The 27,109-nt window shown below is 38.3% G+C and overlaps 1 long non-coding RNA gene across 1 annotated transcript in view; it reads right to left on the bottom strand.

Moving 5' to 3' along the window:
- The window catches only part of LOC145668017 (uncharacterized), a 52,282-nt gene extending 25,173 nt beyond the window's left edge, over positions 1–27,109 (bottom strand). The window contains exons 1-2 of the long non-coding RNA XR_014127943.1: positions 27,026–27,109; positions 1,957–2,133 (exon numbers count right to left, since the gene is read on the bottom strand). This is a non-coding gene — a long non-coding RNA (uncharacterized LOC145668017). The remainder of the gene's footprint in view (positions 1–1,956; positions 2,134–27,025) is intronic.

Here is a 27,109-nt window from a genome sequence, read left to right as displayed (position 1 = left end):
TCTCAGTTCAGGAACTTATCACGAAGAAGTCTCTAGTTGTCCAACCCTCTGCCTTCCAACCTCTCTGCCTCCACGGAGGCCTGCCTACTCACTCTCTTGGTTACCTATCTCACTCTCTTGGTTTACCCAGTACTTGGCAATCTGTTTCTGAAAACTCGATGGCTCAGCCAGGGTTCTCCCATAATTGCTGGTCGGCTTAGGAAACTGACGGTCAAAGTACTACCCTACCTAATCCTCACGGTAACTTGGCAATCTGTTTCTGAAAGCAAGACGGTTCAGCCAGGGTTCTCCCATAATTGCTGGTCTGCTTAGGAAACTGACGGCTAAAGTTACCTCCTTCCGAACTTGGCAATCTACTTCCGCAAGTTTCGCTACAGCCCGGACTCGCTCCAGAAACTGCTGGCAAGCTTAGGAAGTTGACGGCTAAAGTTCTGTCGCACCCCTATTTGATGTGTGTTTTGACAGACTCTAAGTTTATTGCTTAGCTGGCTAAACACACGGGTAATCAAATAGTTACACCCTGTTTGATGTCTGTTCGCAGACCGGTAGATCAAACGGTAAACCCTTACACCTTCCTTGTTTGATGTCTGTTCGCAGACCGGTAGATCAAACGGTAACCTTAATTCCTTTTGGTAACCAACTTTGTTTGATGTCTGCTTAGCAGACCGGTAGATCAAACGGTAACCTTTACACCTACCCTGTTTGATGTCTGTTCGCAGACCGGTAGATCAAACGGTAACCTGTTCCTAACCTCTGGTAGCCTACCCTATTTGATGTCTGTTCTGCAGATCGGTAGATCAAATAGTATACCCCTTACCTACCTACCCACTAGGACTGATTCGTGCCCTCCCAGTCTAGTGCAGCTTTGTTTTATTTGTAACAGTTAAGCTCCTTTTAATCAGTGAAGTTATTTACTGAGTTTATTTTTATAAGTGAGAACTATCTTTGGAACACCGCCACGTAAGTTAAACTCTTATATATATATACACAGTACTTACACTATCGCCCCGGCTCTGTTTCTTGTAATTTGCTTAGAGCCAATAAACTGCAGGCTTACTGCAAGGAACATATTTGTCGAGTTTTGTTTCAAGAGATATCCCAAAGGATTGTTTGGTTATCAAACCTTAATCAGGATAACGATTCCATTGTTTCCACTAGAAGTTAAGTCTTGGCCCAGGCCAACGCTACCGTGTAATACTAAGATTCTTCAGACTATTTTGTTAGCTGAGTTCCTGTTTCCAGTATAACTTTGCCGCTCGAGTTATAGTTGGTGTTTTGCAGAAACTTTGGTTGACTAATTAGAAGTATTTTGGTAAATTACAAAACTCTCTTGTGTGGGTGCCGGTCTAAGCAAACGCATACCGCCGGCCCGCCACAGTTTGTCTTATAGCTCTCGGAAAGTTTCGAGATATCGATTCCACAGAAACGCCATTGGAATTGTTGTTCATATTTCCACCATTATGTCGCATGGGACTTCTTCTTCCTAGCGCTATTCTAACATGTGCCCTTTTTGGGTGAATCCTGTATCAAGCCCGTTAGTCGATGGAACGTATAATAATACCACACAGATTATGTATTTAGTTATTACACCATTTAGTTAATTCACTTACATAGGTGTTTGCTTACAAATATGCATGTATTTAAAATATAAACTGAAACGATGGCAAATAGGTTTGTCAAGCCTCTTTTTTAATTTTACACTCTTGAAGTTGTAAACAAGAAAACATGTGTGAGAGTAAGATATTTTACATTATACGATGTATTTTTATATGATTCATTGTGAAAATATACATTGCAGTGTAAAAAATTTACATTGAAACACGTATTTTGTTTTACAATTTTAGGAATGTAAATTTATACACATACACACTTGGCAACACACTGCCAAGGTTTTTGTGTATATTAATCTATTAAATTTACACACTGAATAATAGAAGAAATTAACATAAATAATACCTTTTGGTTTCATTCCTCTTGGCTTAGTACAGAGATAGAGCTATTGTCGATGAGGTTCGCACTCAACACTTACAGCAAACAGGTTTTCCTTGGAGATCTTTGTAAGTTTGTATTGACAATAAAAAGAAAACTAACTCCTGGTATGATGACATCTTACAAATATAGTCCGGTACTTATCTGGAACAAAGAAATGTAAATCAAGAACTTAGAAATTAGAAAAACGAGGAGTTCATAGTAGGCTAACAATTAAAATGTCCTATGAGCTCGAGAATTATTGACGATTAGTTTTGTCGTTATTGAAAATAGTCATTGGGGGTGTACTAGATCGGTTTTAAGAAATCTGCAGTTTAGAGTTTTATTCATGTATGTATTTGAAACTTTGTGGTAACTTCAAGAATTTTGATGCTTTGAATACAAGATATATATATATATATATATATATATATATATATATATTATATCAGTATGCATATGTAATACACTAAATTATAAAAGAAAATATCTCAAGCATAGTAAATGACATGCTTTGCTCCGAGTGACGGTGAGGTGGGTAGAACAGTTGGTCAGAGATCAACTCTATTTTATCACATATTTCATATGGTTCACTTACAATTTAGAATCTGATCAACTGTGCTAAAAATAAGTTAAAATATAACATTAATATTATGTTAGATGTACATAATTGTAGCCACAAATTTGTGATGTCCTGTTAGTGTGCATTTGGTAACAAATCTTCTTTACAAAATATGTAACTTTTGGATAAATTAAAATCTTCCAAGCATAATTGAACTCTTATTCATAAATCATTATTTTCTGCATACAAATTGCAACTTCTCTGAACACCTTCACAGTATTCTTGATACTTAACGAATTTCATACTGTATTCAGTAGTGAAATTCCCTTGTCGTGGGACTGGGAGGAATGTCATTCCACAAAACCTTCATATGTTTTTTACTTCCGAAACATCTTTGACAGGAAATTCCAGTAAAAACGCTTACCTTGACTTGGTCTCGATCTCGCAACTTGATTAGGAGAATTTAATAGTTCTGGTCTCTGCCTAGATTGTCTCAAATTACCCATTAAGAGTGTCTTTTGGCATGGCGAAGGAGGACCTGCTGAATTCCATTCATCTCTCATCCTAACATTTCTACTCAGCACTAGATTGCTCTGCATGCCCACTTGTATAAGGAAAATAACTGAAAACAATATTTATCGTCTCACATATGGCCAATCTGTTTATTGGGTGAATTTCAGTAGCTCTGAAGTTAACTACACCATTAGCTATTGCGGCAATTTTCCCCCATGCTTGTCTGAATAGGAAGCAAAAATGTGCTTTCGTTATTGTTCTGCTCGAATGTTGAAAGATTCACTCATTGCAAACTTACCTGAAGAATATTCTTAGAGCTAGAAAAAAGGACTTGTCTACACACTGCAATGCATGATTTGGAAAGCGTAGGAATGTTATGTTGAATGCCGTACTCAATTACATCCAATGTTCTGCGACCTGCACGCAGTGTTTACCCATGATTGGCAGAGTTCTTGTGGTTCCAGATTTGCTTAACCCCTTCGGGATCCTATGGTACAATTTGTACCATACGCATTTTTCATGGTACATTGCGTTATTTCTCTTCTATTTGAGCTTTTTCGTCCGGTTTTTTTGTTTTCCAAGTCCAGAGGCCTTGTAGAAGACATTACGTATGGTTTCAGATCGTCCTGCGTCCAGACATAGGAGGTGATGACGTCATAAGCCAAAAATTTCTTTTCTCATTTTCTAAGCGTATGTTCAATATTTTTTGGCGGGCTTAATTTTCCACGTAGAAGATTGAAATTTTGCACAAACATTCACTCTACTGAGTAGTATTTACCAGATTTTTTTGTTCCGATGTCAGTGTTAAAACAGGGGGGAACCAGAGGGGCAAAGGGGTGAAAAAGGAATATTTTTACCACCAAAATCCCGTTTTTCGTCATTTTCCCGCCTCACATACATGATGGGGACACTTGAGTCATACCGTCTAAAAGGCAGTTCCATTCTGAAGAGAATGACGGTCGAATCATTGTCCTAGGGTAATTAGGGACGTCTCAGGGATTTTTCGAAAAATATACTTCTATATAGGGAAAAATGGGACATGGTGGGTATATTTTTTTTGGCGGGCTTACTTTTGCACCTAGAAGATTGAAATTGTGCACAAACATTCAGCCTACCTAGTAGTATTTATCAGATTTCTTTCAGATCTCTGCATTAAAACAGAGGGGGTCCAGAGGGGGAAGAAACTGAAAAAAGGTATTTTTACACCAAAAAATTCCGTTTTTCAGGATTTTCCCGCCTCACATACATGATGGAGACACGTGAGTCATAGCGTCTGAAAGGCAGTTCCATTCTGGAGAGAATGACGGTCGAATTATTATTCTAGGGTAATTAGGGACGTCTCAGTGATTTTTTTTCAAAATATACTTCTGTATAGGGTAACATGGGGAAATTTCTGATTTTTTCTGGCGGGTCTATTTTTGCACCTAGAAGATTGGAAATTGTGCACAAACATTCAGTCCACCGAGTGGTATTTAACGGATTTTTTCAGGATTCTGCGTTAAAACAGGGGGGTCCAGAGGGGCTAAAAGTTGAATAAAGGGATTTTTAGACCAAAAAATTCCTTTTTTTCTTGGAATTTCCCGCTTAGATACATGATGGAGACATGTGAATGGTACCGCCTGAAAGGCAGTTCTATTCAGAAGAGAATATGGGCGACACATGACCCTAGGGTAATTAGGGATGTCTCAGGAATTCTTTTCCCTGAAATCATAGTGTTTTGTGGTAATTTGGGGCATTGTGGGAAATTTTGATAAAATTTCTCCCTCCCTTACTATTCAAGATAGAAACTTGAAATTTGGCACACACGTTCAGTATACCAGGTACTATTTCTCAGATTTTTTTTAGATGGCTACGTTCACACAGGGGGGGTCCAGGGGGCCAAAGTCGAGAAAAAATTTCCCCTCCGAAATTTTCACTTTGACATTTTTTCTCCCGCTTCTGGTATATGGTATGAGCATGCAAGTGGTACCATTTGAAAGCCAGCTCTATTCTGAAGAGAATGAGGTATGAACCATGAGCCTAGGATAAATAGTGACGATACAGTAGCTGCTTGACTGAAAGTCTAAAAAATAGCCCAAAAAGACAGGATCCGGAAAGGGTTAAACCACTCAACGAATACAGTTTCCTTGACGTATTCAGAATCAGCCGTGACCACTTGCGAGGTTGTTGGTAAGCTATCAAAAAGTTTACATGTGAATCGTGTCCCTTTGAAAATTAAAAAGAATGGGAGAAACGTTTCATTTTAGTTGCAACAGGTAAATACTTCCATATTGTTTACCCCTTCCTTTTCATTAGTAGAGACCACGTTACGTTATTCTCCAGCAATGTACAACGCTCCAAACACAGGTTTATTCGTTATTAAGAGATAAACCGATTTCATTGACGTTAAAGATTCTTCCAACTTTATCCTGCAAATTCATTTTATTTATGTATGTATTTTCCCAACCATCGTAACATTCTCGCACAATCTCTCAAGCTAAATGAAACACCACATCCTGTAAAATATCAACAGATATCTAAATAAAACGTTCTAGGTAGCGACGAAGAAAACTATGAAAACAATCATATACTGTCTCACAATTCTCTCCTTTAAATGAATGCTCCACTCAGAGTCATTCTAGTGCAATTGTGTCGATTACTCTATGATATGTGAGGAAAGTATTTCTTGGCAAAAGTTTACAGCCAATATTTTAAGGCATTTCCGTATTTATCACTAAATACATGTCGATCACCACTGTCCACTTTTGTTACCTTCGCTCGTGCTTATATGTCTGCCTGATGTATAATATGAAACATTGAGCATTGTTCTCTTACCATTACCTGTTTTCTGGTCGCACAGCCAGTGGCGTCGCCTTGTGCAGTTCGCAAGAGCACGTGAACCACCAAGTGTCGTGACTGTTTGTTGCTCATTGTCGTTTCGTTTTTATTCTTCGCTTGCTTTATCCCTTGCGTATATGCGTTCCATCATCACACCAAGTTCACAACAGAGTAGCGAGCGTGATAGGCTGCTCTGTGTGTAGTACGCAAGGGATACGCGGGCAGCTGAGATGAGGAACTGCGGTCTTCTGACGTTCAAATCAAGATTTGTATTTCCAGTATGTAACGCTTTAAACAGAATCAAAGAATGAACTTCTGCGTTGACAGCACTGTTGACTAATCTCCAGTAAGTTGGTGTTTTAAACAAAATCAAACATTGAACTGCAACTTAAAATATATAGAAGATTATAGTAGTACTATATACTGTACCTTATTCTTTCAATCAGTTATCTACATTTCTTTTTTTCTCATTTTCTTGTAATGAAAATAAACTAATGGAACAAGCAAAATTACGGCTTTCCGAGGTAGTACCAAGGGAATGGGAGGTTTAAAGCCCTTCCCCAGAGATTTTTAAGTTAATCCAGAATAAATTTAAATTTAAATTTATTTTCGAGACTTTTTTAAATATGAAAAATCTCTGATTGTTCTTTAGCCTACGTTTTTTCCTACCTAAATAAACTAAATGCTTGTAAGAAAAGTAAATAGCTTATCAAAACATGTTTTACTTGGTAATATTGCTACAATATTATAATCTTACCTTCTGTATTGTGGGAACCTGAAGGAAATTTTGGATTTGATTGTTTTTTCAACATTCATCTTTAATACATGCAAAATAGAAAAAGACGAGTATTGAGATTTGCAGTAACGTACGTTCAGCTGTAACCGGAAAGGTTTTTTTCTTTGGAGGGTGGCAGAATAGTAATGAAGTGTCTTGAGATAACAATGCAAAAGTACATGGACAAAGCGTTCCCAATTAAAGGTGCCTCTGCAACTATCATAATAATTTGATACATTGTATGTTTCGTGTATACTGTTAACAGTTCACTAAAGAGCAAACATGTCAATTCAAATATACGAGTTGAGTTGATTTTAAGTTTAACTCCCTTTCAGCAGCGAGGCTATATGAGACGGGACATACTGATTAACGTGGAATCCGAACCACATGAGCTCCCTCCGGGAATCGAGTCCCGGTCTCCTATGCCAAAGGCACTTACGCTAACCGATTAGCAATGAAGGAGCTCTTCAAATATACGAGGTAGAAGACGTTTGCAGTCTTGACATTAATGGAGATTCCATTTTGTATATTGTGAAATTGATGGTGAGTCTGTAGAAGGAGAATGGCATACAACAAAATTCGTGAAAATCATCGCAAATATTCTAAAGTTGACTTCAGAAACTGAAAGGTGTGTTACCATATTAAACAATATGAAAGAGTTTAAAGGAGTACCGTAGCTCAAAACAGTCTCAGTGTATTAGCTATAGTATCAGCAGAGGGAAAAAAATGAAAAATCTTAACTTCAGAAGATCATTGATTAGTTGATTGCTTAGAAGAACATGAAAAGTAATTTCATATATGAATGAAATGGAGTATTTATTTATAAATTGGTACTTTTCGTTATGTGTAAATATTTATATGGTTACTTTCACTGATTATTTATAGTTTTTCTTATTTAGAATGCTGAAAGAATTGTAGAATAGAATTTTCTAACTACTGTAAACTACCGAAAAATTATCTCACAAGACAACACTGTGTACAGCCTCTACTATCGACAGTATTTTCCAGTTTCCACTTTATCATTGATTCTTAGTTCCGTTTGTGCGATTTCTGAAATAAGGGTGTAAATACGTTCGTTAGCTGTGTAAAGGGTTATAGTTGTTAGGGTAGTTCAATTCACAAATATTTAGGTACTAAGTCTGTTCAGAATTTGAACTTTGGTTTCGAGCATTGATTAACATGTAGCTGCTTCGCTAGTGATGTAAAACTCTTCCAGACATTTTGCCGTGTAAGAATAAAAAATAATAATAGTATAATTTGTTTTCTATTAAAATTGTTTATATTCTTCTATTCTTATAATATAACCATCTTTGATATGCAAACCATGTGGACATTGTACTACTTTACATTCGTATGCTGGCAACACTGTAGAACACCGACCCACTCATTAAAAAAGGGTCTTTTTTAGCAGTATCACTTTCCTCTTGCCTCAGAGTGCGCAAGTGCTGATACAAATTTGTTAATGACTTAATATTCTCTGTATTTCCTACGCATGAATCATGTTCAAAAGGTATCTGATATTAATTTATATATATAATAAATGTATTCATATACCAGAATCCTACCTTAATCTCCTTCAAAGTAACCCCTAAAATCCGTAATGTTACCCCTTAACATTCCCACCTCTCATATCTTCTCATTTCTTATGCCGATGGGGTTGAACTTGAACTTAAATAGCATCAAGAGTATCACTATTCAGCTCATCGACCTCGAAAATTATAAATTTGACACTAATGTTGGTCTTTTTTGATTCTTTTTACATTTCATACCTTCCCACTCGCTAGCTAGGAATGTTAGGGGTGTTTTTGTCTCTACAGTATTTTTTTTTCTAGATTGTAAGTAATAAATGTAGGAAGTTTGGGAAATAGCTCGAGTCTTCCAGAGTTATGCTGAAACATAAAAACATACACGTACACTCATGTCCAAAATGGTTGTCGCATATCTATAACTGCCTTCTTGTAAGAATATAATTTGATAATGATTTTGCAGGGTACTTTTAATATTGATACTATGTATATAAGCAGGTAAATTTCATAGGAAGTGAATTATAAATACGAATATCAGAATTAGTAAAACAAAATGTGCTAAATAGACAAGAAAGTTTTATTTTCGTTTTATTGTTCTTATTTACTGCTCTATTGACATGAAATTTACCACATACATCTTTTTCTGATTATATACGTACACGTATACGTATTTGCAAATATATATAGACTGTTGAGACACCTATATTTTTTTTGTCAATTAATGTGAAATTTGTTGTTGTTGTAGTAAAAAAGGTTTGCATTTTTCAAATCTAGAATGTTATTTTGGTAACACATCGCCTTAGGCGGACACGGGGGGGGGGGGGGCATAAGATGGTGGATTTTAATTTTAAAAAATACAAATTTTATTCTGGAAATGCCTGTGTGTGTCAGATTAATCACAAATGTCGCAGAATTAATATTACGATCTCCTTGCGCCTGAACAGTGACTAATATGGGACTAAAAGCCCCCCTTTCAAAAGTCACATTAAAAATTCACCATAAATATCCATAGCAAGAACAAATGTGAGGAAACTATTTTTTATCAATTAATATGAAATTTTGCTGATATTGTAGTGAAGAGTTATGTGATTTTTAATAAGGAATGTTATTTCGTAAACGCGCCGCCTTAAGGGGGCAAAGGAGCCGAAACATAAGATGGTACATCTTTATAAAAATCCAAAATTTTATTCTGGAAATGCCAACGAGCGTCAGATTAATCACAAATATCTCAGAATTATTTGTCCTATTCTTCTTGTCTGTGTCAATGATTGATATGGGGTTACAGTCCCCTTCCAAAAGTCTCAAAAATTCAACATAAATATCCTTAACAGGGACAGATGGGAAGACACTATTTCCTTACAAATAAAACGAAATTTGGTGTTATTGTAGTGAAGAGGTATGTACTTTTCTTAATATGGAATGTTATTTTGGTAATGAACCGCCTTAGGGGGGCAGAGGAGGTGTAGCATAAGATGGTGGATCTTTATAAAAATCCCAAATTTTATTCTCGAAATGCCAGCGAGCATCAGATTAATCACAAATATAACAGAATTAGTATTCCTAGTCTTCTTGTATGTGTCAGTGATTGATATGGAGTTACAGCCCCCTTCCAAAAGTCACAAAAAATTCACGATATATCTGTTTACTAGGAACATATGGAAAGGAGCTACTTTTTATTCAAGTAATATGAAATTTAGCCGTATCATAGTAAGAAGGTACGAGTTTTTAAAATCTGGAATATTATTTTGGTAACGCGCCGTCTTAGGGGGGCCAGAGGGAGTGAAGCATAAGTAGGTGGATCTTTATGAAAATTCCAAATTTTATTTTTGGAGTGCCAGTGAGCGTGAAATTAATCGCAAGGCGGGCAGAATTAATGCTCTGATGCTATTCCCATGTACCAGTGACTGATATTAGGTTACAATCCCCTTTCATAAAATAATAGAAATTCGTGATGAATGCCCTTATCAAGGATATACTGGCAGAAGCTAAATATTTTTCATAATTAAGGTGAAATTTGTCATTATTGTCGAAAAATGTTTGCATAGAAAAAAAAGTTGAAGCGGTAATAGGATAATATTCATGTGTTGATCTCTTTCACGATATTCATGAATAGCGTGAACTCAAAATTTAATTGGTCTAATTGGAGTTCCAATATAAAATGTGGAAAGGTGTTTTTTTCTAATTATTTATAAGAATTTTGCTGTAAATTAACAGTTATTTTAGTTAGAAAATACATGGCCATTTTGCGGCTTCAATTCCCCTTCCTGATTTCAAGATATCTTTGAGAACCGCACCACTTTCTCCTATTAGAGAGAAATTTGGGGAAAGACCTATTTCTATCTGATCAAGTGCCGAATGGCCACCAAGAAGTCCAGATCTTACACTATGTGATATTTTCTTGTGGGAATTCTAAAACAAATTGTCTATCAATAATCATTTAACAATGTACATGACTTGAAACAGAGAATTGTCCACAGTGTGGAGATGATCACTCCACACTGTTAAAAATTTCCTTGCTCAGAAATGAGAAAAATGCATGTTCAAAACAAAATAAGTAGTTTTTACTCATATTTGAGACAAAATGTCTCATTATTTTCAAACGTGTTTTCATTTGTGAGCTCAAGGCAAATTTTCAGGTTCCAGTTTATTAGATTTTCTTATTTCTTAAAAATGTGAATGGAATAGTGTATGATTTGCAATATCATAGATGATTGAAAAGTAACGTAAATAATCTCACCGAAGTAATGTTACTATGTTTTACTAGGGAGTAATATTGATAGGGCCTAATTACTATACAGGAAACGAGAAAAAATATTTCAGTTGTAGCAGAGTGCGAATAGATATGAGTACGCAATAAGGTTATGCGGCTGAGATGGCGTATGAATACACCATACCATTACGAGAATCGAGGAAGTAAACAACATGTGAAAATAAACATATAGATTCGAACAGACAAGATTCATGGAAGTTATTACCTGTGTTGTATTAAAATTAATATTGTAATGTAAGTTCATGTAGTTTAATGGTGGAACACTATTGTAGTAATTGAACCGAGTTTACAGTAGGAGCACAGGTAAATAATAAATGGATTGATTACTGGAAATATACTTGATCTTATGTAGTAATAAATAGAATGGGGAGGCATGTCAATGTTTTACACCCTTTTCCATTCGTTATAAGGTGCAAAATAGCTTATGTATGGAAACAAAGAACACACGTAAGTCATCTGTGTAGTTAGAAACAGCGTTGAAAAAAGTGGAATTTATTATTATGGAATTGCAATGCAAAGGTACTTTGTACTGATCACCTAGCATAGATTGGCTCCTCCTATTTCCCTTTTCAATGTCATACGTTTGCAGGTTATTTGTGGCATATAGTCACTCTGCGAATTGAATATTTTGTGCAGATTGATTATACGAATCCATACAACAATTTATGAAATATATACTTCTTTCCGCATTCACTTTCTATACCTTCAGCAATCATTTTTCAGGTGTGCACTTGCATTGCCAAGTGCAGATTCATTTTAAGAGGTCTTGTTCAAAAACACCAAACAACCTGTGCTAGATGGCCACTATAAAGCACGAATGCTATCTAACCGAGTCAGGACATGTGCGCAGCATGTTATGGCGCGGGTGCGTCCGTAGGGGCAGGCTCGTCAGCGGTGGTGTGTATACTCGTAAACAAGGATTATGGAAAACCACTGCTTTCACGATACAAAGATATCTTTTTGTTAAAGTCATTTGCTTGTTGCATTCGTCGCACGTCATATTGCCCTCTATTAATCTACCACTACTTATCTTATGGGCGAATACGTGCATACCAGGTTCGACCTTCATTAATATATTTCACGCATCTCACAAATATGAGTACACCATATTTTGATTACTTACGCACTAGTCCATTAAAATATTATTTCAAATTTCTTCTGTAAATTTTACAAATATGTGGATTCGTATAATGAATCTGCATGGAACATTTTTCCCAGGGGGAGGGATGAATTTCACCCATATACGCATCCAGTTGTCACACACGTACACACTCTATATAGACAGAATTTGGAAAGTTATCTCTACCAGGGATGAAAATTTTCTTCTCCAGGAGCGTGAAATTTTTCTCAGAGGGAAAATCCCTGGCATCTCCTGCACACTGCATATAGCAATATACCCATTTCTTCTTAATTTAACGTAGGAACCACGATAGCTAAGTGGTAGAGTGTTCACTTCTGGTGCATGAGGTTCTTAGTTCGATCCCAGCTCGAGGCAAGTGGGCTTTGTGATGGATTAACACAGTGTGCGTAGGTTTTCTCGGGATACTTCCGTTTCTTCCCACTTTCTTGATTCCACTGTCTCATTCATTCTCATCATCATCGTCTCCTTTACCCAATCGACATAACTGTGGGACATAAAACTCAAAACTTTCATTTTTTTTAAAATTTAACGTCCCAATATTGTGCTCCGAGTCTAAGGGAGACAGTGATAGAGATGAATGATAATGAAGTAGTGAAAATGTGGACGTTCGTTGCTTAGCAGTTTTTAGAGAATTTAACTGCTTAATTTTTCGATTTGCAGTAAAACAAATTTCGTTATAAAGGAATGTAATTTTCTTGAAATGAAGGTTTAAATATGTTATATTTTAAATAATATAACTATAGATGTTTATTTATTATACACTCTGTACGTACTAATTGTTTGACTTTTTTGCATTTTTATATTTTGTTTATACCCTTTCCTCTTCTTATCGTATTTGATAACCTGTTTCTGTGCACCGTTTCTCGCTTTAGAGAAAGACATTTCTCATTTTTTTTTTTTTTTTTTGAGAAATGTGTTTTCAAAATGGGGGTTATATGCCTCATTTGCTCAGATGTTCCTTTCTCAATTTTAAGAAAGAATACATTTTTTCTCAAATTTGAGAAAACATTTGCACCCTCAGAAATAAGACATAATTTCTCGCGATTGAGTAATTATTTCTCAAAATTATTTGAGGAAATCAAAATCTCACTTCTAAGAATGTATTACTCGGTTCACAGGTAAGAAACGGATGTTCTCAAATACGAGGGTTTTTTTCTCGAATTTAAGAAACAATTTTTAACAGTGCAGATATGTTGGAAACGGTGTTTAGATTGGCTTCAGTAAATAGCATTATATCTTGCTCGTTCAGAAAGCATGCTAAATGAAAGTAAGTTGATTTCATCTGTCATATACTTAGGTTAATGATATTCTTAAACAATTAATGATGATAGAGCCACAAAGTGTTGTTTTCAAAAGGAATAATTTTGAAGATATGATTCTTCGCGAGGCAATTTGTTTTCTTCTACAACCGTGCCTCCATACTATACGATTTCTTGATGTATTTACATGCGCAGTACACACAAGTATTTTGTTCTGTGGGAAGTTGGATAATACGGTTATTGTGTAAGAAGTAGGGAAAATATACCCTTTTTTCCTTCAAAAATATAGTAAACAATATTCAAACTGAAACCTCACCTACCAGACTTTTATTTTTTAAAATGTTACTTTTCATTAAGATTTTTTTTTGGGGGGGGGAGTTCCTGTTATATTTTCCATTGCCATTTTGTGTTTAATTTTGAGTTGGTTCTCCTTAAGTGTGCAGAATATATGTTGGTGATCTGTATGCGTGATTTTCTGCTATAAAAAGTCCTGATTGATCCTTAAAAATACAAAATTCTTTGATTATACTCCAGTGACGCCAGAAGATAAAGCTACGTGCATAATCAGTTACACTTTATGATATTTATTTGCAGTAAATTCAAGATTTATTTATTTCATTTTATTGTAATAATGACAAATTACATATTTATTATAATACATATTTACCTTCTTCCCGCATGTTCCTGCTAAGAATATTTATAGTGGATTTTTGTGATTTTTTGAAGGGGCTTTTGGCCCCACATCAGTCACTGGGATATCCAATGAATAATCGGAATACTAATTCTGTGACATTTGTGAATAATCTGACGCTCATTGGCACTTCCAAAATAAAATTTGGAATTTTCATAAAGATCCACCATCTTATGCTTTTCCCTTTATATATATACCTCTTCCTTACAATAACGTCAAATTTCATATTCATATTAAAATAGTTTCTTTCCATCTGCCGCTGCTAATCATATTTAGGGTAAATTTATAATCTGACTTTTGGAAGGGGGCTGTAGCCCCATATCAGTCACCGACACATGCACGAAGCATCCGAATATTAATTCTGTAACATTTGTGATTAATCTGATACTTATTTTCTTTCCCAAAATAAGATTTGGAACTTTAAAATAATCCACCTACCACCTTTTTACGCCCTTGCCTCTAAAGGGGAGTTTTACCGAAAATTATGTTAGAGATGAATACACTAGCATTGCGGATGAGTATTATTGCATTTTGTAACAAATAATACTCATTTGGCCCAAATCTTTAGCAATAATTATTGTCGAAAGCTGCTTTCAAAATTTAACATTGAATCTCCCATAAGGAAATTTAACTCTTGTGTTTACGCCCACAAAAGTGGGGCTAATCATTGATTTTTCTTATTTATTTTTAAACTTTGAAACATTCAGATATTTTTTGGACTGCTCAGGAGAGTAATACTCCCGGAAATAGGAACGGAAAACACAGTTCTGATTGGTTGGCGTTATCTATGTCTTGCCACGTTGCATTCAAATAGCAGAATTCAGACGACTGTTGTTGTTGGTCCTCATGGCCGAGTGAGCTAGCGCGGCGTGGCGTGAGTTCAAACCCGGCCCGAGGAAAGTTTTTTTAACATTTTTTTTACATTTTTATAACACTTTTTAAATTAAAATAATACGAAAATAATACTCAAAAGTGTGATTTACTTACTTTTGTGCAGATAAGTAGTAGTAGTAGTAGGAACGGGTTAGAAGCCCCACAGGGCTCGTTTTGTTGCCCTTGTACTCTATGATATAAATTTTGTGATCAACTTAAAACAACTGACTAAGATAGCGCTTAAAACAGCTGGCTAGAGTAAAGCGCGAAAAAACATACTTCCGGGAGTATTACTCTCCCGAGCGGGAGGACTAGCTCGGGAGAGTAATGCTCCCGGAAGTAGAAACGAGAAACACAGTTCTGATTGGTTGGCGTTATCCACTTCTTGCCACGTTGCTTTAAAATAGGAAAAATCAAACGCTTGCTGTTGTCGGCCTTCGTGGCCGAGTGGGCTCAGTTCGCATCAAGCAGCCGTCGAGTCAACACGGGTGCTCTGGTGCTTCCACAGTGTACTATAGCCTATAGTATCCTAGACCATATATACGTTAAGTGTATTTCATAGCTCTGATTACTATATCAAAGCAAAACTACTGAAGTAGGAGTTATACTCCGTACTCTCAATTATTGCCGTTTCGGCGTAGTGTCGGTGTATCAGTGCAAACGTGAATATGGAATATAAAAAAGATCTTCAATTTAAACTGGAATTTGACAAGAAGTTCCGTGCAGTTCGACCAGTCCCCTTGGAAATCTACCATTGGATGAACTCCACTTTCCCAGGTATTTTTGATCATATCAGTGCCATGCAGTTAAATAGTGAAAATTTTTGTATTTTTCTAGAATTCAAAACGCAACAGGAATACGATGACTTTGCAGCTCATGCCCCTAGTGAGGTCCCATTCACTCATTCAAATAAGGAAGTGAGTTTTGTTCGAATTATTTCCGCAGCAGATCCGACTACCCTTCTTCGTGTGTTTGAGTTCCTATCGAGGCTCCGAACAACTTATTGAGTGAGGCTCTTAGTGCATATGGTTCAGTGATTAAAATAGAAGATCAGGAATGGGCCCCTCCTTATCCCCCTGGTATTAAAACTGGAACTCGCCATGTACATATTAAACTGACATCTTATGTGCCATCCCGACTTCTAGTCCATGGTTATAAAGTAGGAGTATCATACAGTGGACAACCGATTACATGTTTCCGATGCCAAAGCTCTATGCACACCGTAGCGAACTGTGTACTGAAACGGGGGGCTCAACCCCGAGGGGCAACGAGTGTAATCCCGACCACTTCTCCGTCAATTCCTCGCATGACAGAACTCGGAAAAGTGACTCCTAAGACATCCTACAAATTAGCCCCACCTGTCATTTCTACGAAATCTGGTAACCAAGAAGATGATCTTGAGCATCTACCCTCGGTTCCGGACCCAAAGGAGTTCCCTGCACTTACAATAACGTCTCTTGAGAAAGCAAAGGACGATACCCAACTTCCCAGTAAACGAGTGCCTTTATCGCCTACATCGGAGGCCTCCGGCATACGAGTAGAGCAGCATTTCACCTCACACAACATGGAGGTTGAACCACATCCCTCACCAGTTGAGGATAGCGAGGTCCCGAAAGAGACACAGGAAGAGCATCTTGAACCCTTTGAAAGCGAGTTTCTCCAGCATGAGACACAAGGAATTAAATTTAGCGATGTTATTTCTAAACAAAAAAGACGCAAATTATCCCGGAAGGAAGAACTGAATTCTCACTTGGAAGGCAGCCAAGTCTCTCTGTCTTGCGATCGAGACCCACGGACTCGCCCACAGCAGGTGTTTGAAACAGATACATAAGGTATTGGTCTTCAAGGTCAATGGATACGAATTCACCCCAAGTAGTGTGGTGTGTGCCTCCGTTGGTTTGTTTTTTCTCTACGTCACGTGTGTACAACACAAGTGCCCTCCGATTCTAATAGTGCAATAGTGCAGAGTGGAACAGCGGTATTTATCACGTATACAAACAGGAAATCCTTGAGTGTTAGTTGTGTTTAAATCTACCATCGCCGTATGGTTTTATTTTTACCTGCAGCACTTACACTCACTGGACAAAAAATTAGTCACCCTTGTGCAGAAGGAGAGATGAATCGTAAAGACTGTACAGATGGCGCAGCAGTCGAGTCACGTGCACAACTGTGCGCGCACTGCCTCTACGAAACCATAAGGCAACTTCAGTCAGTGAGACAAGTGTGTTGCAAGTGGACAGTGTCAGTCAAAATGGGTAAAAGTAACGATGTAACAGAGTGGCAAAAAGGGGCAATCGTGTTTGGCCGTGCCCATGGCCATACGGTGATGGAAGTTGCTGGATTTGTTGGTGTTTCGCAGTGAACTCTTCAGCGCGTGTACAAGCAGTGGTGTCATACACGTGGCCACGAAACACGGCGTCAGAATTGTGGTCGGAAGAAGATCAGGACTGAAAGGGACCGGAGACGCGTTTCTCGGCTTGTGAATGGAAATCGGTTCCAAACCCGACAGGAATTGCTGCAGACACTGAATGCAGGTCCATCCCAACCTGTTAGCGAAAGAACATTACGACGGGAACTGCATGCATTGAACATTTGGAGTCTGGCACCTCGCAAGAGGCCATTGCTCACACAGGCACATAAAGCTGCGCGTCTTCAATGGGCGAGAAATCACCAAACGTGGACAGTAGCTGACTGGTGGAAGGTAATGTGGTCTGACAAATCACGTTTTAGCTTGTATTCCAATGACGCACGTCGTCGAGTGCACCGAAGGCCACATGAAATCTTTCATCCTGAATGTGTGCAAGGCCATGTTCAAGTCGAATGTGGGTCTGTGATGTTTTGGGGGTGGTTTTCTTATCATGAATTGGGCCCGCTTACTGAGGTCACCAGTACAATGAACCAGCATGTGTATTTGAACATTCTGGATGAGCAAGTATTGCCTTTCAGTCAACATCTTCATGATGAGTATGCTGTGGAGACTCCTGTTTTTCAAGACGACAACAGCAAAGTTCATAGGGCTGGAACAATTTGTGCGTGGTATGATGAACACTTCGAATCCTCTTCCATCTAGATTGGCCTGCAAAGTCACCAGACTTGAACCCCATCGAGAATCTGTGGGACATGTTGGAACAGCGGGTAAAACGCCGAAATCGGCATCCACGCAGTTTGGCGGATTTGCGCGATCAAATCCTGAACGAGTGGCTTCAACTAGATGTGAGATACCTGCAAAACCTTGTGGACTCGCTTCCAAACCGAATCCAGGCAGTTAACAAAGCCAGAGGTGGTGTTACACGCTATTAATTACTGCTGTTCACGAATTCTTGAGGGGTGACTAATTTTTTGTCCGGTGTGTGTATATTCATAAACATCTATCATGGATTTTGTAAGTTATTTTTTGCTTCACTTCTTAGTTTTAAGACTCATATTAACTTTGAGTAGCGCAAACTTACGTAGATATCGACATTGCACAGAAGTGTTATACTACGACATTTTCCTCTATATGACTGTGATAAACTCTTTATCCTTTCTCACGATAAATTTAAATCGCGCAAGTAGTGACGATAAAAAAGCATATTTAAACCAATTTCTCGTATGTCATAAACCGGATGTAGTTTGTGTGCAAGAACTTATACATGATTCATTTCACAATATGATGGACTATGATGTGTTTGCTAATTTAGGACCCACCACTGGAGTAGGGATGTTTATCAGAAAAGGATTTTGGCATACCAATCTTACTCTCTCCCCTGACGGACGTATTATTCATTGTGTCATACAGGGGCACCTGGTCGTCGGACTATATTCTCCTTCTGGCTATACAGCTAAGAAGGAAAGGGCTGAATTTTATGGCCAAAGTTTGCCACAATTCCTGCCTCCTAATATTTCTCGTATGGTAATCATGGCTGATTGGAATACCACTGAAACCATTACAATTTCAATTCCGCCCACCCCCCCTTGTCCCGCATTTTTGGAATTTTGCGGGCTTATCACTTAAGGGATGTAGTCATTGTTTCCAATTCACCGAGGACCTATACCCATTGTACTTCACATTCGAAAAGTAGGATTAACAAAATATACGTCACTCCTGACTTATTTCACACTATTATTGACGTACAGACTATTATACCATCTTTCAGCGATCATGCAGCGATCAAGCTCCACATAAAAACAGATCAACCCTTGCCAGCCCTTAGCAGGCGAGGATACTGGAAGTTAAATACATCCTTACTTCACCACGACGGTTATCGGGAGGAACTGGAACAACAATATTCCTATTGGGAAAGGATGCAACAATATTTTCCAGATCTCGCCTCTTGGTGGACGACATTTCTTAGACCTAAGATCGCTCGGTTCTTCCAAGGTAAAGGACACGAAACACGACACGATCGGCAGTTGATGTTTGAATTCCTCTATGAGGCATTGCGTCAGGCATGGTGTGCGGCCCCCTCACTACAGAATAAACGCACAGTGCAACAGCTCAAACTACGACTCCAAAATCTCCAGGCTCCCACACTCATGCCTTCTTTTATTAATGAGACCACATATTATAGGCTTGCCCAGGAAACGGTCACTATTTACGACGTTGCACGTCTATTGCACCGGCGGAAACAGGCTACAATAGTAGCTTTCCGACTCCCGAATGGTGATATGACTAGTGATTCGATTCAGATCCTAAATGTTTTCCGTGAGCATTACCATAAATTAGTACAACCCCGACCTTCTGACACCAATGTTAAAATACAACTCAGTTTTTGTCGATTATTCCCAAACTGATTACGGAGGAAGAGGGTCGTGATCTCATGCGCCCCATAACTTTTACTGCCTACCGATCTGAAACTTTTTACCAAAATTCTGACGGCACGTTTAAAACCCATATTGCAAAAGTATATTAGTCCATATCAGGCAGCCACCCACCCCAAATACAACATCTATTATGTGTTACGTTCGTTACGGGATTTTATAGCGTACGTGCAAACTCGGCGCATTAAAGCGGGGGTCCTTGGCATAGATTTTTCTTCCGCATATGACTGCGTTGATCACGGGTTTCTTCTTCAAACTTTAGACGCTTGGGGATTTCCTCCTGCATTTCAACAAGTCATAAGACAACTATACCAATCGGCCCAATGTTGAGTACAGATTAACGGTCATCTTTCTGACATATTTGCTCTGCAACGCGGATTACGGCAAGGTGATAGCATCTCGACGAGCCTCTTTGTGATAGTTCTAGATACCTATCTCCGGGCTCTGGCTAACATTACCTCTCCCGATATACCGGAATACCATCAATTACACGTCTTCGGATTTGCGGATGACGTAACCTTAATAGGAACTACGCCCAAAGAATGCTCACCGCCATCCGCATAACTGACGAGTTCACCCAGTGCTCCGGCTTGGCATACAATAAACACAAGACCAAACTCCTGTCATTTCACGGATTCTCCCTACCCTCTTTACCTGATTCACGCTCTCACATTCCCGCGGTTGATGTTTTAACAGTACTCGGCATAACTTTTCATAGCGATGTACGCAAACAAATGGACGCTGTCTGGCGTCCTATAGTTCATCAGATTAAGCAGATGCTATACTTACAACGGTTCCGAGGTCTGCATATCATACATAAGGTCCAATATCTTAACCAGTATGTTGCTGCTAAACTTTGGTACTACGCGCGCACCTTTCCCCTCCCTTCTGTTTACGCTCGCCAAATTGAATCTGTATTTATGTGGTTTCTTTGGCGGGGCTACTACTTCCGCCTCCGCCACAACACTATTTATCTTCCTCGCAGCGAAGGGGGCCTTGGACTCGTAAACATTCGTCTTAAAAGTCAAGTTTTCTACATGCTAGATGCGTATCAAGACGTTGAGCCCCACATGGACTATACACGGGTGTGGATCGAATGTTTCTGGCCCGAATACTCCCAACCAAGAAATCCGCCTTTCTGCAGATTTGGCAAATTATGTCCTACCTATGTCACCAATCTTGTTCAAGCATGGACATATTCTGGTGAGCTTGCTTCCCCTACTACATATACTCACCAAACCTTATACCAGCAATTGTGGAGAGCGTCACTTGTAGATGTGAGAGTCCGGGTACATGATATGTTCCCCAATAAACAATGGCGCCATATTTGGCAAAATCTAAGAACCAATGTCCTCCCTTTGCACATACAAGCGGTATGGACGACCATAGTTCATCAACTGCCTGCCACACAAGAACGACTTCTGCGCATTGGACGTACCACAACCCTCACCTGCAAATATTGTGGCCACTCCGACACACTATCTCATCGCTACATGTCATGTTCAGGTGCCGATATTATTTGGAACCTCCTCCTTCGTATGTTGAGCTTGATCTGCCGTACACCTGTTCCTTTATTTACAGTCGATCTCCTATTCTTTCCTGCATTTCAGTATTACCCAAAAACCAAACATAATACGGTCCTCTGGTTAGTTGGTACCACATTGTTATATGTTCATCATTCCATGCCGTGGAATGATGAATGCTTATATTTCGACTTTCTACAACGGGAACGCCGCAAATATTTTTCAGTCGATCTCGAAAGACAATCTTTCAGTGGTTTCTTGCAAGCAGCTCTGTTCCACCTGTCGGGAAAGACCGGGAGGCCATGAATTGTGCTTGTGGACATTTTCATTGTTATGCATAACCATTATCATCGTACAGCGGAGTAGGTTTGCTCAGATCCACATCTTGGACTCTCTTCCCAGTGGTCGGTCATAGATTACGCCTATATTGTCTCCATGTAATTTTGCTATGTAATATTAGTGACAGAGTACAATAAATATTCAGTGGGCTAGCGCTATATGATAGTAATTAAAGTCCCTTTTGCCGCGAGTTCAAGCCCGGCCCGAGGATTTCTTTTTTTTACATTTTTTAAACATTTTTATATAACACATTAAATTAAAATAATATGAAAATAATACTTAAAAAGTGATTTATTTATTTTTGTGCAGATAAGTAGTTGTAGTACTTATGCCCTTGTACTTCACGATATAGGGCTCGTTTTGTTTCCCTTGTACTTCATGATATAAATTTTGTGACCAACTTAAAACAACTGGCTAGGATAGCGCGTAAAACAGCTGGCTAGAGTAGCGCGCGGAAAAACGTACTTCCGGAAGTATTACTCTCCCGAGCGGGTCGTATATTTTTCAACAACACTGCCAAATTTCAGTGTGTGAAAACTTCGTCTTTTTCCAGCGCTGTAAAAAATTACACGAATTATGTAACAGTTATATATTGTATTATGTATATATATATACACCGGACAAAAAATTAGTCACCCCTCAAGAATTCGTGAACAGCAGTAATTAATAGCGTGTAACACCACCTCTGGCTTTGTTAACTGCCTGGATTCGGTTTGGAAGCGAGTCCACAAGGTTTTGCAGGTATCTCACATCTAGTTGAAGCCACTCGTTCAGGATTTGATCGCGCAAATCCGCCAAACTGCGTGGATGCCGATTTCGGCGTTTTACCCGCTGTCCCAACATGTCCCACAGATTCTCGATGGGGTTCAAGTCTGGTGACTTTGCAGGCCAATCTAGATGGAAGAGGATTCGAAGTGTTCATCATACCACGCACAAATTGTTCCAGCCCTATGAACTTTGCTGTTGTCGTCTTGAAAAACAGGAGTCTCCACAGCATACTCATCATGAAGATGTTGACTGAAAGGCAATACTTGCTCATCCAGAATGTTCAAATACACATGCTGGTTCATTGTAGTGGTGACCTCAGTAAGCGGGCCCAATTCATGGTAAGAAAACCACCCCCAAAACATCACAGACCCACATTCGACTTGAACATGGCCTTGCACACATTCAGGATGAAAGATTTCATGTGGCCTTCGGTGCACTCGACGACGTGCGTCATTGGAATACAAGCTAAAACGTGATTTGTCAGACCACATTACCTTCCACCAGTCAGCTACTGTCCACGTTTGGTGATTTCTCGCCCATTGAAGACGCGCAGCTTTATGTGCCTGTGTGAGCAATGGCCTCTTGCGAGGTGCCAGACTCCAAATGTTCAATGCATGCAGTTCCCGTCGTAATGTTCTTTCGCTAACAGGTTGGGATGGACCTGCATTCAGTGTCTGCAGCAATTCCTGTCGGGTTTGGAACCGATTTCCATTCACAAGCCGAGAAACGCGTCTCCGGTCCCTTTCAGTCCTGATCTTCTTCCGACCACAATTCTGACGCCGTGTTTCGTGGCCACGTGTATGACACCACTGCTTGTACACGCGCTGAAGAGTTCACTGCGAAACACCAACAAATCCAGCAACTTCCATCACCGTATGGCCATGGGCACGGCCAAACACGATTGCCCCTTTTTGCCACTCTGTTACATCGTTACTTTTACCCATTTTGACTGACACTGTCCACTTGCAATACACTTGTCTCACTGACTGAAGTTGCCTTATGGTTTCGTAGAGGCAGTGCGCGCACAGTTGTGCACGTGACTCGACTGCTGCGCCATCTGTACAGTCTTTACGATTCATCTCTCCTTCTGCACAAGGGTGACTAATTTTTTGTCCAGTGAGTGTATATATATATATATATATATATATATATATATATATATATATATATATATATATATATATATATATATATATATATTATGGCGCTGAATTCGTTTTACAAAAGCAGAGGGGTGTTTCCTGAGAGGAAAACAAAGAAAATAGTTTTAATAAACATAGGGCGAAAAGCGTGTCGTTTACGTGTTACAGGCCGACGAAACAGTGGGAAAATAAACTTTAGACTTAAATATTGCACAAACTACTGAGCGTAGATGTGATGCGACATGATATCAAAGGATCCTAACCTGCTCTATCTAAATTTGCAGTTTTGAGATTTGTGCAATGGCGGCACAAGAGATTCCCTAAAGGACATTAGAGATTACCGGACATTTTATGACGTAAATTAAGTGGACGTAAATTACTGTATATACAACGAATTTAGCGAAATACTATATATATAACGTGGAAGAGAAGAAGACTTCGGGATGTGATTCTACAGCTAAAAACAAGAAAAGGTTCAAATGAACAGGTTCAACGCGGCGGCGCTTTCGAGCAGTAGCCGTGCGACATTTCGCCGGCCTCCTTATTCTAAATGCAATTTCTGCCAAATAAATGGAGATATTGATGTCGGGTCAAAATAATGTAAATAAAGACATACCACACGAAAATGATGGCGCAAGAGAAAGAAGCAGAGCGAACGGCACTCGCTTTTATGTAATATATTATTTATTTGAAAAAAAAAATAAAGAAAAAGTGTGTAGCAATATCCTGCGCATTCAGTAAACTGTGACATCAGGTGAAAAAGGCTGAAAACCACTGATACATGAGTCTTAGAGTATCCATGCATCAGGTATACTCTCAGGAATTCTAAAATACAAAAGGCATCAAAAATTAACAGTCGGTAACATAAGTGGCGAGTACCTTTCAAGTCGACACTAGAGAAAAGGTGCGCGCACAGAAATGCTCAGTGGGAGGAGGCCAAAGTATATTTGTACGGGGTCCAATACGTATACTCGTATGTAGTATTGAACCTATCTTATTTTGCACCCTCTAAATCTCTCTCTTATTCTACACCGCAAGACTACAAGTAATTGTTAATTACTGCCACGTACATTTTCAGAAAAAAATGATAGAACAAGATAACTTTTATAAGAAGAAAGGGAGTACAGATGAAGCGTAAAATCAAATTTTTAGCCTAAATCAATTATTTCTCTATTAAACAAGTATTGTTCTGTTAACAAAGTCTATAAATGTTAGTCGAGTTACGATTTTTTTTTGAGGGGGGAAGGAGTCTGGACCCAGTGGACCGCCGTGGGTGTGTCCCTGCTAGAGATACATCAATTTAAACTGAAATTCTTTAAATTGTACTCGAAATTTGCTTTGTTAAGAACAACCTCAGAATGAAGGTTTGCCAAATGTGAATGAAAATAAGGACAAAGGGGCTCTAAAGAAACTAGTGCAAATGATAACAATGTAATCATGTAAAAGTTCATGAATATCATAGATGATATTGCGGTTAAGCTATGTATTATTTAACCCCTACATGAATTAAGCTTACTAAAGCTGGATCAACTGAAAAATATGTAAAAAGAAAAAAAAATGTTACTATGTATTTCCAGTGTTAAGAAAAATGCGACTGATCACATTGCTCTAACATTTCGAGAAACGTTTGGTCCAAAATTGGCACAACTGCGCACCTGAATCCTAGGAACATTTATAAATGTGAGACGTTGTTTTATATTAATAGCCAGGGCCCGGATCTTGTTGACCTAAAATTTTTTTAAAAGTGACCTATAAAATGACACTAAAATTCCTGTAAAATGACCCTAAAAATCACAAAAATTGACCTTAAAACTTACGTTTTCTCAAACTTTTATTTCATTAAACATTGACATTTTTTAATATCCATTGGATTTTTAATTAATGAGGTCTTTTCTCATTCATATTCAAAAAGTTTTGTTTCAGTTAGTTGCAGTCCATTTATCACTTATGTCCATTGATCAGTCCATTGTACGGCATTGTAAGTATTGAAAGCGTAAGTTCACTCCCGAGTTGAAACTAGGAAGCACTCTTAAACAATAAAACTTAGCAAGTTTAGACTACATGAAAATAATAGATAAAAACACGTTTAAAGCCCTTGTACGCCTTCTAATGCATTTTTAGTTATTCACGTGATAACATTCTTTGTAGTCAATAACCCAAAACTATCTGTTTGGCCATCTACCAACCCCTGCCTTTCGTTAACCAGCTACAGTTTAGTTTTCATTAGCTTGTTAAGAATGCAGTTTTTCCACTCCAATAGTCAGGAAGTAAGAAAAGAGATTATTCAACTTCGTCTTTTCCACATCCGTAAACAGTTTTCGTTTTAAGATTTCCTTATGTAGAAAAAAAGAATAAAAAGACCATAAGTGACCTAAAAGTTACCTTAAAATATTTAAAAAATGACCTGAAATTTCAAAACAGCAAAAAGAGACCAAAAGTTGTTCCTAAAAAACTATATTTTTAGAACCTAGAGTTGATGGATAACGTTTTTACTTGAACTTGCCTTCTCCTATGCGTAACAGAAGAAAGTTGACTTATCAACAAGATCCGGGCCCTGTTAATAGCACTGTTTTCCAATGGAACTAAACATGAAACCAGGAAAAACAGCAAATGTTGCTTTTGTCGCCAAAATCGTCACACTCACAGAAGTAGACAGAATCGTCATTAAATGGCAGAGTAAGCAAGGATGAGTCGAGCAGGTACGTCGCGAATTCACTGTTATTTGGCATTTGGGGCAAAAGCTATACATTGGCTCGCAGAAGCACGCATTAGTAGTACTTTGCGGATTCTAAAAGGAGTTAAGATGAACAGAGTCTGTGACAATATCGTAAAGAGAAAAGTGTGAAGGAGGAAAGACGGTTACTGTAATCATATTGTAAATGATAAATCCATCGCGAAGACAAAAAAGTTGCTACAGACTACAGTAATTAAAATATTCAAGTTGCCGGAAATACATAGATCAAGTACCTCATGATGATTACACAAATAATAATTTCTCGTGATATTAGATTAACACTAACTTAAAAATTTTCAAACAATTTTTAATAAATATCTAAAAACTTACTAACTCTATAGACTATGGAACTCGAAGATTCAATACCTGGTTCACAAAACCTGTTCATTGACTTCTGTCCTTGAAGATGATGATGATGAGAGATGAGTGAAATGGTGGAATAAAGAAAGTGGGACGAAACGGGAGAACCCCGAGAAAACCCACGAGCACGATGTTTGTCCACCACAAAGCCCACACGGCGCGAGCTGGGATCGAACCAGTGACCCCCACAACCGGAGGTGAATGCTCTACCACTGAGCCACCGCGCCCCCTCCTAATAATGTTAGGTAAATGGTACAAATTACGCAGTTGCTCGTTATGAGGTTTTACTAAATAAGAATGGTGAAATCTTAATTTTTTTTATCACTTTTGTAGCAGGTAAGTAAGTTATTCTGAAGTTCTATTCCTTAGAAGTTTCGAGAAAATGTAAAACTAAAGTTTTTTTTTTCATCAGTTCTTCTTATTCAAATGTGCACAGTTACCTTTTTTCTTTCACAAATACATACCTATAGGAAAGTTGGTAGAGTGTTTGCTTCAGAAACTATTCACGGTTTCCCTTGAGTAGACCAGAAAGACTGCTTTGGAACTCA

Source organism: Thermobia domestica, chromosome 1 (assembly GCF_964235325.1).
Source record: "Thermobia domestica chromosome 1, izTheDome1.hap1.1, whole genome shotgun sequence".
NCBI classification, from domain to species: domain Eukaryota; kingdom Metazoa; phylum Arthropoda; class Insecta; order Zygentoma; family Lepismatidae; genus Thermobia; species Thermobia domestica.
Note: the sequence above shows the minus strand (reverse complement) of the source record. Positions and strands in the feature narration are given on the sequence as shown.